At 44.0% G+C, this 17,875-nt stretch overlaps 1 long non-coding RNA gene across 1 annotated transcript in view; it reads left to right on the top strand.

The window, feature by feature from the left end:
- Positions 1 to 9,409, top strand: part of LOC144690787 (uncharacterized) — a 169,228-nt gene extending 159,819 nt beyond the window's left edge. The window contains exon 5 of the long non-coding RNA XR_013578963.1: positions 8,459 to 9,409. This is a non-coding gene — a long non-coding RNA (uncharacterized LOC144690787). The remainder of the gene's footprint in view (positions 1 to 8,458) is intronic.
- Positions 9,410 to 17,875: the final 8,466 nt, after the last annotated feature.

Here is a 17,875-nt window from a genome sequence, read left to right as displayed (position 1 = left end):
AGTCACTGACTCCACAGACCCCTCCCTTGTTCACCTGGACATCCCCCACCCCTTACTCCCTCCTCCCCCAGACACCTCCCCCCCTCCAAACTCCCTCCTCCCCAGAAACGTCCAGCCCTCTGAATTCCTTCTCCCCTCCGAATTCCTTCTCCCCTCCGAATTCCTTCTCCCCTCCGAATTCCTTTCCCCTCCGAATTCCTTTCCCCTCCGAATTCCTTTCCCCCTCCGAATTCCTTTCCCCCTCCGAATTCCTTTCCCCCTCCGAATTCCTTTTCCCCTCCGAATTCCTTTTCCCCTCCGAATTCCTTTCCCCCTCCGAATTCCTTTCCCCCTCCGAATTCCTTTCCCCCTCCGAATTCCTTTCCCCCTCCGAATTCCTTTCCCGCTTCCAAATTCCTTTCCCACTTCCAAATTCCTTCCCACCTCTCCGAATACTTCCCCCCCTCCGAATTCTTCCCCCCCACTCCGAAGTCTCCCCTCCTTCTGCACTCCTTCACCCCCTTCCGCACTCCTTCCCCGCTTCCTCACTCCTTCCCCCCTCCGCACTACCTCCCTTACATCTTCATGCCCCCTTGCCACATTCTAGCCTGTCACACCCTCCTCCTCCCAGACTCCATCTTTCTCCCTCCCAAGCTCACCCCCCCAGGATACCTGCTTCCCCAACTCCCAACCTCACATCCACCCCCCATCAACACCTTCGTTCCTCCCCCCTCCCCCCCGCCTTGTACACATTCCTCTCCCACTCACACCTCGTCCTTCCTCTCCCCCACCCTCGCCGATCATCTGTAGCAGCCCGTGGCCAAGACCGCGATGTTCCGAAGCAGACCCGAGACATCAACGGAGACCTCCCACTTTCCGTGAGCTGCTTCATGGCGTGTGAGAGTCCACCCGGCATGCGATGTATGTGTTCCTCCAGGGTCCGGTATCTGTAGAGCTCCATCAGCTTCTGCTCCTTGGATGCTCGGGATCTGAGCAAAGCCCTAATGCCATGTCCCGACTGTTGCACGTCGCGCTTGTCCAGGTGTATTCTGGGCCCACGTGTTTTCCCGCAGGTGTAACAGTAAACCTGGCCTGGGGGCCGATTTCAGTCAGGCCTTACTTTCCATCCCATTACTGGGATGCTAATCGGGATCGTGCTGATCTCCAGAAGGGTTGGTGTTCCGCCATGGCGGACACCAATGGGTGATCCTGCTGAACTTTCATGCCAGTGTGAAACCTATTTTTGGCTTTCCCGTCATATGCCAATGGGGCTGGAAAATTCTGGCCATAGTTTCATGTTGTTAAAAAGTAGGTTAGCATACTTGGGGGAGGTGTAGTATAACATTGGTACATGCTAATATATGACATAGACGATGGTGCATCACTGACACTGGTCAGTGATATGTTAGACTCTCGACAGAGAGGATGGAATCATGCTATGTGCCTACTCTGTAACCTACTTAGATATAGTACTAATACTTAGATGTAGTACTAATAAACAAGGGTGGGCAATAAATGCTGGCCTAGCCAGCAATGCCCGCATCCTATGAACGAATAAAAAATACCTAAGTGTTAAGCAGATGCTAGAGTATGTCCACAGTCTGTTTAAAAACCAAGTCCCATGCCTGGAGTATAAAATTGAAGGACCCAAACTCAGAACACAGTCATGACCACGGATCATAGCACCAAATTATTTATGGACATATTGAACTTTTAAGTAAGACGTGTTTTATTTTAAAAAGGACCTTCCAGCAAAAGCTGGCTGAGACTGTAAAGTAACCACTTGCTGGAAAATTCCTATGTGGATTATATGTGACCAACTAATCCAGAGAATGGAATGTCACACCTAAAAAGGTGTCAAGGGCTCCTTCAGACAGAGACACTTCAAATGAAGGGATGCAATGCAAAGAAACTGATTACCATCTCAGAAGAAACCATCTCCTGTTGAGTTATATCCCAGATTTGGGCATGAACAGAGTTGAAAGAAAGCAGCTTCTGGGCAAAAGACAGGTTTGTTTTTCCCTTCCATGAATACACAAGAAAAGGGGTTAACAGCCAACTGCAACCCTGGTCTCTGTGTGCTAGTTTTGGCATTTTATTCTGGTGCTAGTGTGTGCTGTGAAGGTCACAGCTGAAGAACATGAACTGGGCATCCTTACACTTGTAGATAAAAAAGTCTCTCTCTCTGATTGCTGAAAACATGTCGCAAGTCAGCAGAGCCATAGTCGAAAAGGAAACAGAACACCTCATTTCAGCTAAACTGCAGAACAAAATCTCCAAACCAACTGCTCAACGGCCAAAGGCAGCTCTACCGGAGTCATCCAGGCTGCAACATTTCAACATCTACCCTTCTCAGACAAGCCAAAGACTGATTCGTATACCTTCTTTAACATCTATTTCTGGACTTGCTTTTCATTTCTAATATGTGTGTATGTGTGATTTTTTTTTCTCTCACGTTTTAGTAACTAACAAACTCTGTCTTTCTTTGACTCAAGAAAGCCTGGTTAAATTGGCTCATTTTAAAACATAAATACATTTGGACTGGGAAAAGGTATCCACAAGGGAAGAGGTCCTTTTTAAATTAACCTTGTTGTGACCAACCGAGTGGGTTGAATAAAGAAAGGAAGCCAGTTCATTCCTCCTCACCCGAGAGCATAACAAATTGGGGTACTTCATCTGGGGACCAGTTGTAACAACACTCATCAGCTGAGAATGGCCTCTCCCATGATAGAATTGTTGGTTGAAACCTGGACAGCAGGAGAAGGGATCCAAAAAGATTGAGGTCATCTGTGGCTCTGTTGGTAACACTTTCACCTCTGATTCATAAGGTTTTGAGTTTAAGACCCACTCCAGGTCTTGAGCATAAAAATCAAAGTTGACACCCCAGTGCAATACCGAGGGAGTGCTGTACTGTCTTTCAGTGGGGGAGGTGGTGGCATAGTGGTATGGTCCCTGCATCAGAGACCCAGGGTAATGCTCAGGTGACCTGGGTTCGAATCCCACCAGAGCAGATGGTGGAATTTGAATTTTTTAAAAAAATTCAAAAATATCTGGAATTAAAAGTCTAATGATGACCATGAAACCATTGTTGATTGAACCAGATGGGTTTTTATGATACTAATGTCCTTTAGGGGATGGAAATCTGCCAACCTTACCTGGTCTGGCTTTCAAGTGACCCCAGACCCATAGCAACGTGGCTGACTCTTAAAATGCCCTCAGAAATGGCACTGCTACCTTCTCAAGGGAGATTAGTGATAGGCAAAAAATGCTGGCCTAGCCAGTGACGCCTACATCCCGTGAATGAATATTAAAGAAAAGATGGGACATTAAACCCTACGTGCCTGCTTGAATGTAAAAGATTTCATGACACTATTTCGAAGAAGAGAGGGAGGTTATCCCCCGGTGTCCTGGCCAATATTTATCCCGCAATCAACATCACAAAAGTACAGATTATCTGGTTGTTACCACTTTGCTGCTTTTGGGAGTTTGCTGAGCACAAATTGGCTGTCGCGTTTCCTCTCTTACAACAGTGACTACACTTCAAAAGTACTTAGTTGGCTGTTAATCGTCTTGCGATATCCAGTGGTCATGAAAAGTGCTACATAAATGCAAATTCATTTTTTTTCCTTTTGACACTCTCCTTTTGAAGGGACATAAGAAACAGGAATGCTTCCATAGGCTCTGTGAAGGAAATCTGGGCCTCAGGCACTTTGCTCCCCAATTGAGGGACCCTGACCCGCACCCCTTATCTTCCCTCCAAATGCCAATGGACATTTCCCAGATCGATTGACATCTGTTTTCATTGGGCAGTGGGCCAACTAAATGTAAATAAGGCCCAGGTATCAGAATATCCTGGGCCTTGAACTGATGATGCCTGCTAGTAGGCTGAAGGTGACTGATCACAGAGATCCAGCTGCCACAGTAGTTGTGAAGGTTAGAAGAAGATTAAAGGCTATAAGATGTTGCCTGAATGATAAAGGAGATGCTTCTTTGCACAAAAAATAAGAGCCTCTTTGCAGATTCCCCTCGACAAACAACATCAGAGCAGACGCACATCATAATGAAAAATGGATTGAAGGTTTTGGAATTTAATGAATTCTAAGGCCTGTTTTCCCATTTAGACTTGACTTTTAACAACCACACTGAAAAAAAAAACATTTTGAGAGATAACATCAGTACGTATGCCAATAAATAATACCAGGGAAGAACTCCCATGGATTCAAACAATGGTTAAAACATGAAACCATTTTCAGACAGATGTTTCTCACTTGGTCCAGGTGCACTTACTGACCAACTTGGCAACAGAACAAAGGAATCCAGATAGAAGCTTCATAGGAGAGTTTGCCAACCCTGGTTGGATCTATTCCTGGAAGTTTCATTGCATGTTGCCCCACCGCCTGCTTCCAACCACGCAACCCTTACGCTCTGGCCATTGGTCACCCAACATGTCCATCCTCACCAGGCCCCGCCTTCCCATGGCCATAGATAGCGAACAGACCCTTCGGTTATCAACTGGGTGATTCTTCACTGCCAATCAGCCCTTTTCCTGACACCAAGGGCTGAATTTTTAGGTCTCGAAAGGTGGGGGTGGGCACAGAAACCCCATGCTGGCTGGTGTGCCATTTCTCCGGCTGCATTCGGTCAAGTGGCGGAAAGTCTGTTCAACCAATTAATGGTCACTTTAGCTCTATTTATTGGAAAATCCCAGTCGGCCTGCAGGTCCCCATAGGCAGATGGAAATAGGCCTGGAACGGCCTCCTGACAGCAGAGTGAGGTAGGGTTGCCAGCACTTCAGGTAGATTTAGGGGTTCTCCCTGTCTGTTTGGCTTCATCTATAGCTGCAAGCTGCCCTGTGGAGGGGTTACCTCTCCACAGCAGTGACCTGACTGCTGAGGCCCTTTATTAAATTTAAAGTTTCAAAGTGTTGGCGAGAGGTGGATGCCTCCGTTTTGAATTGCTTTCTCTCTCTCTTACCTGTAAATATATCCTGTTGCCGTTTTAAGGGCCTTTGTAGGATCCTCTACCTGGTCTAAAGGTTCTTGCCTTGGACATCAACAGCACACATCAACTAGGGTGAAGTTTCACCAAAGATGATACACCTTTATTAAACCACTAAGCATTAGTACATTCTCACAATTATACTAGTTGCTTCGCTTCCCTGCAAGCTGGAGTCCATCTCAGTGGTCAATCCGATGACGAATCCTCCGTGCGTGTCTTCTGAGCTACTGTCCAAATCGCTCTAACCCTCTCCTTTCTGAGGATTGTCACCTTGCCGTGGTGGAGAGGCTTGTGTGTCCCACTGAACCCGAGAGCGATGCCGTCCAGAGTGTTCACTCCTGGTAGGGTCTCCTATGGCGGTAAGGTTGAGGAGGAGGTCCCAGACAAAGAATGATCCAAGGAGTCCTCAACGACGGAGCAAGCAGAGGAGGGCTGCAGTCCCAATGGCTGTGAAGGCAGAAGAAGGCTGCAACAGGGAAGTGGCCCCAGTCATCACGGGCCAGCATGCCACTGAACCCGGCCACCAACCGCCAAGGCCCTGTGGAACCCGGCTGCGCACTGGAGTCCCCACGCTAAACCGAGCCATGCGCAGACCTTTGTCAGACCAAAAGCCCTGTGGCTATGGAAGATTGGCTGTGATACCTGGAGGCCCCCAGCCAAGGTTTCGCACACAGGCGGCGGATGTGGTCTCACCAAGCCTCATCCTCAATTCCAAGGGACTGCCGATGATGAAAAACCCACTGCAGCAGAGATGTTTTTGTGGACTCTTTCTTTATGTCTTTTTTTTTTGCTCTGACCCTGTGCCATATAAGGTAAAGCCTGCTTTTAGTCCATTTAATTGGTTTTTAATTATATCTGTGCCTTTTCTCTTGGCTGTATGTCCTGGGCCTCTCACAAGCCCATGCTTGAAGTATTAGAACCAGCCTGATTCTGCTTTGTTATCTCTTACACTGTTATCAATCCCCGGTACAGACAGGCGTCTTTACTGCCTTTAACCAGCACAAAAAGGGTCTATCTTTCTTGCAGTTCAAGGCCAGTTCTCCTGCACAATTTAATTTGTTTTTCAGACCTTGCTAATTCTGGCAAGGCTTGGACTTGACTAATTTGACCATCGTTATTTGCGTTTTGAGCCCACAGCGCAGTTCACCTTCAATCTGGGTTCTTCTTTCACCTCGATGTACCATGTTACCACCATGCGACAGGCCCCACACACAGGGTTACAGCACAACTGGCCTACATTCGTTAATATAAAATAAATAAAGCAGTTACATAGTTAAAAAGTGATTGCACATTAAAAAGGTAAATAATACGTTGGCTGTAGTAATCTGGTGTGTAATATACCTTTAAGACAAGTGTTGTAATGTAAGATCACATGATCTTAATACCCAATAGCAGAATAGCACGGGCTACCTCTGTGTGAGAGAGTCTTGAGTTAGACACTGAAGAGTGAAGACAGAGTTTTGAGTTGTGAACACACAAGTGTAGCTGCTGAGTTTTGTTTGTAAATAAACAACATGGGTTTATTCTAATAACGATCTCCTGATCTTCTCTGTCACTATACTGACTCGGTCACCCTGCAACAAGCATGCAACCCAGATCCTTCAGCCCCAACAAACCAAGGGCGCTGGATCCAACATTGGAATACACCTTTTATTGGCCCCCCAGCATCAAGAGCTCACTTGCCATCCTTAATTGGACGGTGACCCTGTCCCCTGACCATTAATTGGCCAATTCATGGAAAATCACAGGTAAGTGACTGTTCCCAACATGATGAGGATTCTGACCCTTGTTTGAGCCTGAACGTGGAGTCCTGATGCCCACAGGGAAAATCCTGCCCCAATAATTTATTAATAAATGAAAATGTTCAAAGAAATAGAAAAATAAATACCATCTTATTAATATCCCAATTATTTTTCTCTTAGTTTGTTCACGGCTGTGTCCTGGAGATTAACCTTTAATTACCAGAGACTCCAGGACAACTATGGAGGGTTGGCAACCCTACTGCCCAAAGACCCAGTTAGCTGATGCCATTTGTGAAATTTGGTTTTGCTTTACTCATCTAAAAACACTTGAGATAAAGACAGAAATTCACAGATCTTTTAACTTTGCACCTTCCTAACAGCACTGTGGGTGTAACTACACCACATGGACTTGCAGCGGTTCAAGAAGGCAGCTCACCACCACCTTCTCAATGGCAATTAGGGATGGGCAATAAATGCTGGCCTAGCCAGTGACACCCACATCTCATGAATGCATGAAAAAAAAACCCTTAAAATAGTTTTGTAATGGGGCAGGGCATCAATGTTACAATGATGGAATCTGTGAGGCTTGCAAGTTCCAATCTCTGCAATGTGTTTAGTATTTTTACCCTGCGCCAGCCACTTGATATATTGGTCTGGTGACAAAAATTAATGTGTGCATTATTGCCACATTAGTCTGCAGTGGGTCTTGAACTACCTGCAGTGAGCAATTGTAGGGAGGTCTGCTAGCACTAATAAAACATCAGTAAATTTAGCTGAAATATCTTGGCGTAAACCAAAGTTTGCAGGTGCAGCATGAATGTTGTGCAAATATTTTAACCTGGATTGCCAGGGGTACTTAAGGTTGCAGTATGCATGAAATCTGAACCCCTCACTGCATCGTGAGGAGTAACCTGAACAATGTCATAAAGGAATATGTAAATTCTCCTTTAATGTAACAGGAGTTTATCTCAAATTTGCATAATTTATTTATTAACCGCATCCCTGTACAGCTTAAATTAAAACCTCTGCCTCACAAAATATGGATCGAAAATGGCAGCAATCCTATCATCAACCTTTGCCTGCAATGTAGGTCTCAAAAGCTGAAGAGCTTGTTGAATATGCATCAGTGCTTTCCACAAAAGTGTTTAGTGCAGATAATTGTCTTCAGCTATTTAACTGGACAACTGATTCTCCCTTTGTATATCTCCTGCAGTGAGTTGCTAAAATTGTATTTGGAATCATTGTGAGAAGCCGTACACTGTTTTAGCAGCTGTTCTATTAGATTGGTTCACAGTTGGCTTCGTTCCTAAGCAAGATACTCTTAATTTGAAAACTGTCATTTCTCCTGTGACCTCATCTTGGCTCCTCTTGCTATTGAGCTGGACATCATAGCTGCTGCTTCTTGGGATTTTTAAAGGGGCACTCCTTTTCCGATAAGACAAATCCAGCTGGTAAGTACAGTTGGCCAGACTCAAACAATTCTATCAACCATTGTATTAACATTACAGATTCTCATTTTGATGACTTTTTACACTTGTCAACGTGTGGGATGTCAATAATGCAGTTTTATCCATACAGTGTCAGAAAAGAACACCCACAGGTTGTGATGTGAATCCTCCAGGATTACCCTGGAGTCTCCAGGAATATAAGGTTAATCTCTAGAAAACTAATGGGAGCAACACCCAGGAGAAAAGTCACTGGAGCCAAAATAACTTTTTTTTTGTTTATTCTTTCTGAAGATGTTGGACATGGAAATGAAAAGGTGTTTGCCTAACAGCCAACTGGGATAATGAAGGACTGGAATAAAAACAGAAGATGCTGGAAAAACTCAGCAGGTCGGACAGCATCTGTGGAGAGACCGAGACACGGAGTTAACGTTTCGAGTCCATTTTGTCAGGAAAATATAATTATTTTCATAATGTTATTGGAATTTATTGTAAGGACAGGATAGTGTGTGTGTGTGGGGGGCTTAATTGAATTAAAGACAGTTGGTTTGAAGCCTTTGATGTGTCAGAAGAGAAACCCAATGTTTGAAATGTTCAATAGGTAAACATGGCTAAAGTTTTAGAATGTGAGGTGTAAAAGGAAAATTTGCATTTTTAGATAGACCCGAGTAGTGAATTTCAAACAGGTGATAAGGTGTTACACCTAGTCAACAGAGGCTAAGTCAAACAGTGTGTTCATTTTTCGCAAAGCTTACTGGTAAAATCGGTACTATGAAAGATTTTTATTATTCGAAATTATGGTTGAAAAGACATATTGGGACAATGGGATTTACATTGAAAAGGGAGAAATCTGTACAAAGGAGGTGAGGTTGTGTGTAGGAAAGAAGGCATTCTTAGATCTAACAAGTGTGAAAAGCCTCCAGCCTCTGTGCCCAAACTGCTGTCTGCAAGAACTGAAGTTAAGAGAACTCATTTTGAATTCGACTGTTCAGGGTATCATGTTACTTTGCCTGGGGCTTTTAAAACCTGTGTGTTTTTACTGTTGGTTTAATGGAGGTGTAACTGGGGGTTAGATTAATTAGGGGAGTTAGGAGTTATCATAGTAGTAATTTGTACCTCTATGTATGTGCTTAACATTATTTCTTTTATTAATAAATGTTTAATTTAGTTTTGTAAAAACCCTCTAAGCCTCGGTGGCCTTTTTACTGAATTCAAAGCCTGTATCTTGAAATAAATACAAATTGCAAATAGTTGTGGCAGTTACTTCAAGTTTCTCTCTGGGATTTGAGCAGCTTAGCATTTATCACCTGCTGTGCCGTAACAAGTTTGAAGCCTAATGAAGGGCTGGATTTTCTGGCAAGCACTGGGACCCTGAGATTGGGCCCTTTTAGGCATTCTGAGCCTGCCCATGTCAGCAGCACACTCTCCTGATTGGTGGCCTCCACACTTTCCATCCTTCTAAGGAGAGCAGGTGGCCTCCTGAGGCTTCTGGGCTGATCAGAGGGTGATATCAGGCTGGCAGCCCCATCGTTTGAGGCAGACAAGTGCAAGAGTGCCTCAACATGGAGGCACCCACAGTTGCCTGCATGGAATACATAAAATAAAGAGGCCCAAAGCCAATAGGGGCATCAGTAAAATATCAGTGGCATCGCACATTGGACAAGTGGAACCTCAATTGGACTAACTGGCTGCCTGCCTCTGTGGAATGGGCTGCCAACCCTGTTCCTAGCCCAGCCCTGGGGAAAGTGCCGCAGAAAGGGGAACGCATCCTGACCCGGCTCCCCCTCGCCCCAGCATTTTCCCAGTCCCACCCCGCCGTTGTCTCCAACCCCATCTCTGTTGAGCCTGTTCAATTTCCACTTAGTACAGGGAGGTGTTGCCTGTGAGGATTTACATGGTGGATGACCAATAGGCAAAACATGGGGGCGGGACAGTTGGAGGGGGAGGTGATGTGATGGAACGCTCCAGGGTTACATCCAGGCAGAGTTGGCGACCCTACTCTCAGGTCTGCTAGAACCTCATTCAGGGACTGATGCAAGGCACTAGGTACTTGAAGAACATAAGCAGTGTGTGAGATTTAAAAGTACAGCAGGTCACTTCGTGTCCATGAGGAACGTGACATGTTTGAAGACAGGAGCTTTTTCCAAATTGGCCTAGGTAGTGCCGCATCATCTGTTGGAGATACCTCTTGCAAACAAGGGAAAGGGGTGGGGGAAACAGTCAAACAAAAATCTGACAAAAATGCCTATGTTATTTGTTACAACTAATTATTACACATCAGCAACCCTTCTGGCCTCCTTCAGTGAAGTCACATTAATCAGAAGTAGATGCAGCTTCGTGCTGTTTACTTAATTTTGTTAGTTTAATTATTTTCTTCGCTATAATTAGTTTGAGTGGGCCATCACTCCTTCAGATTGTTCGTGGTGCTCACCTTTTTTAATGAGAGGCACTCGATATTATCCTACCATTATAATTAAAATTGCGAGGGAGAAGATGTCAGTCCATGACTGATAATCTCACCTCTTCTCGGGAGGGATCCTGTGCTGCGTGTGGCTTTCCTTTCTTTGATCTGTATTCCAGCACAGGAACCTGCTCTCCACCCACGTCTGGTCTTCATTCGCTAATTCTTTTTAAAGATCACCAGCCTGCATTCTCACTGCCCCACAAACTCTACCTGTGGTCACACATTGCCACTTTCCCCATGTGGATCCGAAGCCAGTGGTTGGCATTCGGCTTGTCTACATTCACAGTCTCTCTTAAAATGCTCGATGAATTTTTTTTCAACCTTCTGTAGAGGAGGTTGACAACCCCAGGGTGAAAACATTGGCCGCAGACTCCAATTTATGCTAATTGGATTCATGGAATTATGCAGCAATAGTCATAATAACCATTTTACCTCAGACCTTGCGGTCATGCCTGCTTCTGAAAATTTGAGCGTTGAGCTTTAGGATGTGGCATGTAAGGAATCATGAGCATTGTATGTCACTGAAAAAAGCCACTTAAGATCGCTTATGCACGAGTATTTGCGCTATGTTTCACAATGAAACAAGGTCACAGTAAATACCAGCTCTTGCATATTACATTGCTCTCAAAGTGGTACTTGGCAGTCTAGCATGCAATGTGCTTTAGCGATGGCCCGTTATGTCTTATAATGCATATGAATCTGTTATCATCATTGTGGGTCTTACTTAAGTTTGTCCTTGGTCGGGATTGATAGAGAAAGCTAGAGGCAAGGCTTTTGATAAACTTTAGCTTTTATTAAACATTATTCTAACTGTATACAGAACAAGGCTTAGCACGAAGCTTCGTACAGAACCATCACTCAGTATGCTCTGTTGTCATGTGATCTTACATCACTGATGACATAGTTACATATTTAACACTAATGCTTTACACCACAGTGAACATTTTTGACATTGATTTTTAGAATTTTTGAACAGAAGTGCTGTGATGTGATGGGAGCACATCTTAAACTGCTGTCCATCACTATCCACCATGAGGCAGGATGTGATGTATAATCCCATGTACCATGTAGACAGAACACAGTGGCAGTCCTATAGACCAGATGTGCCTACATAACCTCATATATAGTCTTCAAATAAAGAAACCACATTATTGCTCTACCAGTCCTTGTTGCATGATTGGTACGTTTGCCCAAAACAGAAGAGTGCAACAATAATCTGATGTGTTTTCAATCTCATTCACTTTAAATATGAATTTGAAAACACTGTGCAATACAGGGGCAGCAGATATTATAACACATCTCAGTAACTTTCCTGCCTCTGCTGTGCATAAATCAGAGTGCAGTTTTGGTGGAGACACATCCACTGTCATGAGAAAGTTGGCTGGCTGACTGTAAGAGTTACAGCATGACTTTGAAAAAAAACTGAAATAGGAAATGTTTTCAGTTATTGAGAGGCAGATAAAATCAAATGGTGTACACATCTTGGGTCAAAATCATCCAATATTGCTACAGATCCCAAGGTAGGATCAAAATATTCCAGTAAAGAAACCACAATATCTGTTTAGAGGACAAAGGTCCATTAGTCCATTAGATCTCATCCTTGCACAATACCAATTCTATTACAGCTTTAACCTCCACTTTAATTTCTCATCCAAAGAAAAAGCATCTCCAACAATCAGAGCACTCGGGGATGTACTGAAATGTTCCAGCGCAGACTCAAAATCACAATCCTCTGATTCACAGGCGAGATTGCTACAAACTGATCCAAGCTGGAATTATATGTGAAATGATTGGGGGGTTGGGATGGGAGCGTGGTGGAGGTTAGATTTAGGGGTCCTGGTGCAGAACTTCATGCAATGGGTGCCCATTTAGGAAGAAGGTAGAACATGTATTTCTGTAGCATCTTGCGTGACCTTAAGGTGCCCCAAAGCAACTTAACAGCCGATTTAGTCAGTGCTGTAATACAGGAAATTTGGCAGTCAATTTTCAGCATAGCAAGCTCCCAAAGACACTAGAAAGATAAATGACCAGATAATTCATTTTGGGGATAAATACTGGCCAGGACCACCAAGGAGAACTCTTCTTCAAATCTTTTCCATCCACCTGAGAGAGAAGACGAGCCAGTTTAATGACTCATCCCAAAAACAGTCCCTCCAACAGTGCAACACGCCTTCATTACTGCATGGGAGTATGAGAAATTTGGATGCCAGGTTTAGAATGCCGTGAATAATTTTCTGGCGGTCGATACAATGAAATTGTATAATGTACCTTACTGAGAAATGCCCGGTTCTTTTCCATGCTATTGTCAGTAAATTCCTCAAAGTTGTTCCGACTCTGCTGGTTTTACTTTGCTAGAATTGTGGCAGAAAATCCCATTTACTCGCAAACTTCCTTCTTTAATTCCGACAGATTTTCTTTAATAGTCAATCATGCAACAGAAGCTTCTGTTTGCTGGACTGTAATATTCAAATTCATACAAGAAGCTGTAATCTTAATGGGGAAAAAAGAAGTACTACTTGTGGATGAATTAATGAAAGCACTGTTGAAACTGCAGTGGTCCCAGAAGACAAACTACTTCAACTAGTACATGCTCCACAATTAGTCCATGCTCCTCCTACCCATCTTCATCTCATCATATCAGCGTAGCCTTCCACTCCTTTCTCCCTCTTGCATTTACCTAGCTTCACCTTAAATGTATCTATACTATTTGCCTCAACTACTCCCTGGGGTAGCGAGTTTCATGTTCTCACCACTGTCTGGGTTAAAAAGTTCGTTCTGAATCCTGATTGGATTTATTAGTGAAGACATAAGGTTTGGTAACACTAATAAAATACAACATTTCTTGACAGAACTAACAATGGGAGTGCTGAAGTAATATTATTCACTCATAATCATGGTGGAGATTTAAGAGGGTATCACACAACAACCTTGAGGTCTTTTATTTAAAAAGGAGCTAGTGTTCATTTTTTTTATTAGATTGTGATTGCTAGACTAAAGGACATGAACTCCAAACCGTCAAGCGTGAAGCACGATAAGAGATTCACAGCACTTATTTTCCCCACAGACTAGTAGATGTGTGAAATAGATTTCTATCAAAAGCAGTTAATGATGATTGTAGTGGTTCTGTCTCTGTTGGGACTATTGGAATGCCATCTGTGGAGTACAGCTGGTCAGGGTTGAATAAGCTTGCCTGATTATTTTTGGAACCTGGGGATGAAATTTCAGAGAGTTGTCAGCTTTTGAAAGTTTTATCTGTGGTGAGATAAAACTTCTCTCCCTTGGGAGACTGAATAAGATGAGAGATAGCCTCTGAAAGCATGAATTGCAAGTAACCTTTTGCAAAGAGGATTCAACGCTGAAACACTACACATTCTAATATTCTTCACCAAAGAGCATTGTGCTTTTTCAAAGAAGAGAGTGGGGAATAAACTTTGAACCTAATCAAAATTTAGATTTGGATAATGAAATTTAACTTTTGGCCAGTATGAATTATTTGGATTTGGATGGCCATTTTTTTTATTTATTGATTCTCAGAATGGGGATATCTTTAGCAAAGCCAGTATTTATTGCTCATCTACAGTTGGCCTTGTAAAGATGGTGGTGAGCCATTTACTTAAACGACAGCAGTCCATGTGGTGAAGGTGCTCTCACAGGACTTTGGAATACCAGTGAGGTAGGAATGGTGATACATGTTCAAGTTAGGTTAATGTGTGACTTAGAGGGAAACTCAGAGGTTCCTATGCACTTGCTGTCTTTGTTCTCATGGGTGGGGATGGGGGGAGAGGTGGTGCTGTTGAAGGGTTCAGAAATTACCAAGGATGTCTTGGCAAGTTGCAGTGGTGCACGCTGTAGATGGTACATACCGCTGACACGGGATGGTGGTAGCGGAGGGGCTGGATGGTTAGGCTCGTGGTTGAGGTGTTGATTAAGGACCCTGCATTGTGAAGCTAACACGGATGGTGTTGAGGTTCTTGAATGTTCTTGACTGAAGTTGCACACAACCAGACCACACATCCAGCCATCACACTCCTAACTTATGCTTGGTATGTGTTAGAAAGGCTTTAGTGAGTCAGAATACCCAGCCTGTTTGAATAGCTAGTTCATTGAGTTTCTGATCAATAATGACCATACCCACCCCCCAAACCATCTCCTGATTGTTGATGGTGGGGGAGCTCAGTGCTGGAAATAAAAATGTCAAGGGAGGGTGGCTAGGCTATCTCTTGTTGGAGATGGTCATTGTCTCAAAGCTGTGCCACTAAGGTTAACAGCCTCAAGCCTGGATATTATGCAGGTCATTTTTTATCTTTTCATGGGATGTAGGCAACACTGGCCAGGAAAGCATTTGTTGCCCATCACTAATTGCCCCTGAGAAGGTGGTGCTAAGCTGCCTTCTTGAACTGCTGCAGTCCATCTGGCGCAGCTATACCCACATTGCTATTAGGAAGGGAGTTCCAGGACTTTGATCCAGTGACAGTGAAGGAATGGCAATTTAGTTCCAAGTATGGATGGTGTGTGGCTTGGAGGGAAACTTGCAGAGGTTCCCATGCGTCATCTGCCCTTGTCTTTCTAGGTGTTAGACGTCATGGGTTTGGAAGGTGCTATTGAAGGGGGCTTGTGAGTTGGTGCAGTGCATTTTGTACATAATGTACAATGTTGCAACAGTTCATTGGGTAATCCCCAAGATATTGATACTTGGGAATTCAGCGATGGTAATGCCATTGAGGTAATAGTTAGATTCTCTCTTGCTGGAGATGGTCACTGCCTGGCACTTGTGTAGCACGAGTATTACTTGCCATTGATCAGCCCAAGCCTCAATGGTGTTTACATCTTGCTGCTTATCAGCACGGACTGCTTCTGCATCTGAGAAGTTGCAAATATAACTGAACATTGTGGAATCACTTCTGACCTTATGATGGAAGGAAGGTCATTATTGAAGCAGCTGAAGGTGATTGGGCCTACGACACTACCCTGAAGGATAACTTTAGTGATGTGCTGGGATTGGGATGATTTACCTTCAAAAACCACAAACATCTTCCTTTTAATAGGTATGACTCCAACCAATGATACCCATTAGCTTCAATTTTGCCAGGGCTCCTTGATGCCACACTTGCTCAAAAACCACCTTGATATCAAGGGCTGTCACTCTCACCTCCCCTGTTGCGTTCAACACTTAGTGCATGTTTGAACCAAGGTTGTAATAAGGTCAGGAGCTGAGTGGCCCTGGGAAAATCCAAACTGAGCGTCAGTGAGCAGGTTATTAGGGAGCAAGTGCTTCTTGACAATGACACCTAGATCCATCACTTAGCTGATAATCGAGAGGAGGCTGTTGGGGTAGTAATTGGCTGGAATGGATTTGTCCTGCTTTTTGTGGACATCTTGGCTATTTTACATGCTGTCAGGTAGCTACCAGTGTTCACAGAATCACAGATCACAGAATTTGAGTATTGCTGAAAACAGAGGCGTTTTTAAGCTTTTCGTCTTGCACTCATCAGGGCTTTCGCATGAATACCAATAGAAGGGGAAGACAATTTATAATGAATGTGAAGAGAGTGCTAATTGGTTTAAAGTGGCCTTGCCATGGAGAATGTACCACTGATGGTGACTGACAGTTAACTGCTGAGCATTGTTTGAAATTTTAACCAGGCAGCTTGACCCTGATTGTCAAGGCATTGCCTTGAGGAATAAGTCAGCAAATTTCTGTCACTTACATTGTTCCTGTTTCAGCTAGACAAAATATGGACATGTTCTTTTTGTCTGCAAAGAACAGGGCCCTGTGTATAGTATGCGAGCAGCAGGAGGTTAGGCGTCATTCCATCAAAGACACGTTTCTCATGGAACCCAACAAAGTTGTTTGCGAGAGCTGGGCCCAGGAGGGGATCCCATGGCAACACCGTCTATTTGGGAACACATGGGGTCATTAAACCTGAACTCCTGAAACCTGAGTTGCTGAGTTCATAAGTTCAATGAATATTGATTCACGCAATGGTGGCGGGTCTAGATTGCCATGATATAGTGGTGCAGCGTAAATATCTATGGCTTCCTTAAGTGGAACATTGGTGAATAGGTTAGCAATGTCAAATGAGCACATGGACACAAATGCATGTCCTGTATGGTCTTTGCAAATAAGAAGGAGTCCTTCACCGTGTTTGTGGAAAACTTGGTCAAAACTGGTTGTAACGTTTCGCCCAGTTATTTGGCCAATTCATGTTGCGCAGAACCTGTCAGATGGGGAGTAGAGGGACATCACTTTTATGTGTCTTGGGCAGCCCGTATATACATGGATGCAGCAAACCATGAGGACAAACCCTGTCATCCCTCTTACTGAGTTTGAACTCCTCTACTCCCAAGATCCTGCCACAAACCAGCATCCACAGGAGATGTTGAATCCTTGAAAGCACGCCTAGCTGATCCAGCGCACGCCTTAAGACCAACCCGTACATACACATCAGTAAGAAAAACAGAAAATACTGGAAAAGTTCAGCAGTCTGACAGATCTGTGGAGGAAAAACAGAGTTGACGTTTCGAGTCCGTATGACCCTTCTTCAGAGCAGAGAAGGAGAAGAAGGCTCTGAAGAAGGGTCATACGAACTTGAAATGTCAACTCTGTTTTTCTCTCCACAGATGCTGTCAGAGCTGCTGAGCTTTTCCAACATTTTCTGTTTTTCTTTCAGATTTCCAGCATCTGCAGTATTTTACTTTTATACACATCAGTAAACCTGACAAAGGGACAGGAATAGTCATCCTTAACAGGCATGACCAAATCAACAAAATGCGCACCATCCTTAATGACAGGCCCAAATTCGTATGCATTGGACCTGCCACTCAACATAGCCTTGCTCAAATATAAGCTAAAAAAACGCTTGCTGGACTGTGTAAGAGCGATGAGCTACCGCATAGTATACATGACAGAGTTCGTCCTCACGGTTCACTGCATCCACGTATGTATGGGCTACCCAAGACACACAAATGTGATGTCCCTTTATACTACAACCTTATCTATGGCAGGTTCTGCACAACATGAATTGGCCAAATGGTTGGACGAATTGCTACAACCAGTTTTGACCAAGTTTTCCACATACATGGTGAAGGATTCCTTCACATTTGCGAAGGACATACGAGGCTTGCACATCAATAGCAATGCTGTGTCCATGTGCTCATTTGACATTGCTAGCCTGTTCACCAATGTTTCACTTAAGCCATAGATATTTGCGCTGCAACACTATATCATAGCGATCTAGACCAGCCAC

The sequence above is a fragment of the Cetorhinus maximus genome, chromosome 2, assembly GCF_964194155.1.
Source record: "Cetorhinus maximus chromosome 2, sCetMax3.hap1.1, whole genome shotgun sequence".
Lineage (NCBI taxonomy): Eukaryota > Metazoa > Chordata > Chondrichthyes > Lamniformes > Cetorhinidae > Cetorhinus > Cetorhinus maximus.
The sequence above is the reverse complement of the archived record's forward strand: the minus strand, read 5'-3'. Positions and strand labels throughout refer to the sequence as shown.